The following is a 2,716-nucleotide window of genomic DNA, read 5'->3' as shown; positions in this document are numbered from 1 at the left end:
CCTGCTGCTTTCCCAAGGGCTTTCTGGCTCCAGAAAATATCTCTGAAAGACAAAGAGGTTAAGCCATTTAAAATATCACTACACTGTTCCTCTAGCACAAAAGCTGTATTATCACTCAAATGAGGGTGTATCAACACCTTCAGATGTTTTGTGATTTATGTCTTAAGCACTGTGCATGGCAGAGATGGAGCCCTGAGGGTTTTGCAAGTGGGGAAACTGAGGCAAACATGAGGGGAAGAAAAAGGGTTTTGTCGGGGTACTACACAGGTTGGTGACATGTGGGACAGAGCATCTTCCCAGAATGAAGCTGGATCCAGATTCAGAAGTTCATGCCCAGGAAGTTGCCAAATGCTGGTCTGTAAAGAAGAGAAAAGAATAATTTAAGGAATGAAAAGTAACACTCAGTAATGAGGACTCTGATGCTGGATTGTCCAACTTTCGTGGTGATGTTTTTCTCCTCCTGAAACAGCGGGATAAGCCTTGCTTATCTCTTACATAAACTTAGGTGTTTGCTGGTCAGCATTGGAGTTATTAAACCTCCATCCCCCTTTGCAATGTACATTTTGGAAAACATTCCCAAGACATGGGTCCAAGTCCGTGTAAAAAATGAGAATACTTCCACATAGCTGCTGGCACATTCCGAGCAGGCTGCTGCAGTTGTTCACACTAATTCAGGAAGAAAGGAGGATATAAATTAGGTACTGAGCTGGCGTGTAATCAGTCTGTGCATGTTATTACAACAACAGGAACATCCTTGCACTCCATCTCCTGAATCAGTAAATAAAATCCAGTCTCTCTCTGGTATCAGATGTGTTGTCTTGGATTGCAAAAGGTAACTGTCAAAACACAAAACTGAAAGAAAATAAAAGCTTTTCATTCAGAAAAAACTTCTGATACCGACATTTAAACTGGAATTTGTTAAAAAAGAAGAATAAAAGCTCTAAAAGACACAACTCCCCTATTTTCATAAAATTCTTAACTTAAAAGAATTAAAACCTAATTTTAAACTTAAAATTCTCCCTGTGCAATGCCTACAATTAATAAAGTATCTGCCACCATTTATAAATTCCTTTTTATGAATGCTGAATGTGCTTTGTATCTTTTCTCTCACTTCATCAGATGCCATGAATTGAAGGCTGTAGCAGAATCCTGGATATTGCTTTTTTTTTCCCCCTCCAGACAGAATCATATCCAAATTTTTCAATGTTTTTTTAATGCTCCATTTCTCTTAATGGCAAATGAGGTTTCAAAATGTAGAGGAAGTTTTGAAAAGATACCGGTGAAACAACAAATTGGAAAATAAAGGGAGGGAGAAAAATGGAGTAATATCTGCAGCACACTATATAAGTAGTAGGGGAAAATATTGGGGACATGAAGAGAAAGCTTTTAAGTGCTTACAGAAGTGAATTCTGCTGTTTTACAGAATTCTCCCCAGAAGAGCAGAGGAAAAATTATTAATGGATGTACAGCACAATTCTGACTTCCAATAACACAAACATTTTCATTGCAGCTTTAAAAGGATCCTCATTTTAAATGTTTTAAATCCAAAATTTGTTAGGATCTGCATGTTTCAATTATTTCTGCAGCAAAATTTGTTTCAATTTGAGTGAAGAAGCAAAAGTTCCAGCAGGCACTGCAACACTTGGTCATTTTTCCATCTCTTTAGTGACCTTTCTTGCTTTCTTGCCTGTCAGACTTTCACAAATGATCCCAGATTCCTACCACGCTCAATCATTTCTTTACCTGCGCTGCAACAGTTGCAATTTACATTCTCCATTTTAATTTTTCATGACCTATATCTTTAGTGATAAATATTTCTCTTTAAAAAGTTAGCAGGAAGCAAGCAGACAAGTGCAAGCCCTGCACTCAAGGCAATATCGTTGTCTACAAGGCAAAAACAACCACTAGTGCAGATTTTTTCCTTTTCCCCCAGAAAAGTTGCAGTAGATTTGCTGATGTGTGCTGACCATCAGTTGTGCATCCTGCAAACCTTCTCTGAGGAGCTGTTCACTCATGGACCATCACCTTTCTGGGAAAAAAAGGCACAACACAAAAATCTTCCTCTTACCAGCAGGATCATCCTGTGAATTTTGACTTTGTTGACTTAATGTCCAATTCATTGTCCTAAATGTGGATTTGCACAGAATTACTGATGTGTCTGAGAAGACCAAACCAAGCTCTAGATTTTATAACTCAAATATTTCTTTTTTTGATGCTTCTTTATTGCTTACATTACCATGATCACAATGGTAAGGCAACTTATTCACCATTTCTACCAAACAAACCTAAGCACACTCCAAAGCATATCAAGGGAAACCTAAGTCTGGGGAATGCAGCCTCCAGATCTCTGGATGAAGTTACCAGAGTGGAGAACAGCCACAGAAAGTGCTGCAGTGCTTTTGAGAAAGCAGATTAATATGCAATGTCTATTTCATAAGTGCATCTCTGCTCCTGTGCTTACTGAGCTCAGATGTTTATAAACAGGGAGTACTTTCTCTGCAGGATGAACAATTCCAATTGCTCAGAGAGAGACAGAATAAGGAGGAAAAAACAGTAATAACTCCCTGTTCAGTGAGGAGGGGGTCGAGCCTCATGCTCAACGTCACTCAGGAAGTCTGGGGCGAAACTGGGAGCGGGCTATAAATTCTAAATTTATGGTGCAAGTGTTAATTGCAAAGCTCTATTTTAGGACTGTGTACAGATTTAATTTGATGAG

General features: G+C 38.7%; 1 long non-coding RNA gene across 1 annotated transcript in view; it reads right to left on the bottom strand.

The window, feature by feature from the left end:
* Positions 1-16: 16 nt before the first annotated feature.
* Positions 17-2,716, bottom strand: part of LOC108447088 — a 10,098-nt gene continuing 7,398 nt past the window's right edge. Inside the window, exon 3 of the long non-coding RNA XR_001862487.1 lies at positions 17-356. This is a non-coding gene — a long non-coding RNA (uncharacterized LOC108447088). The remainder of the gene's footprint in view (positions 357-2,716) is intronic.

This window comes from Corvus brachyrhynchos, unplaced genomic scaffold (assembly GCF_000691975.1).
Source record: "Corvus brachyrhynchos isolate BGI_N302 unplaced genomic scaffold, ASM69197v1 scaffold10, whole genome shotgun sequence".
Taxonomy (NCBI): Eukaryota; Metazoa; Chordata; class Aves; order Passeriformes; family Corvidae; genus Corvus; species Corvus brachyrhynchos.
Note: the sequence above shows the minus strand (reverse complement) of the source record. Positions and strands in the feature narration are given on the sequence as shown.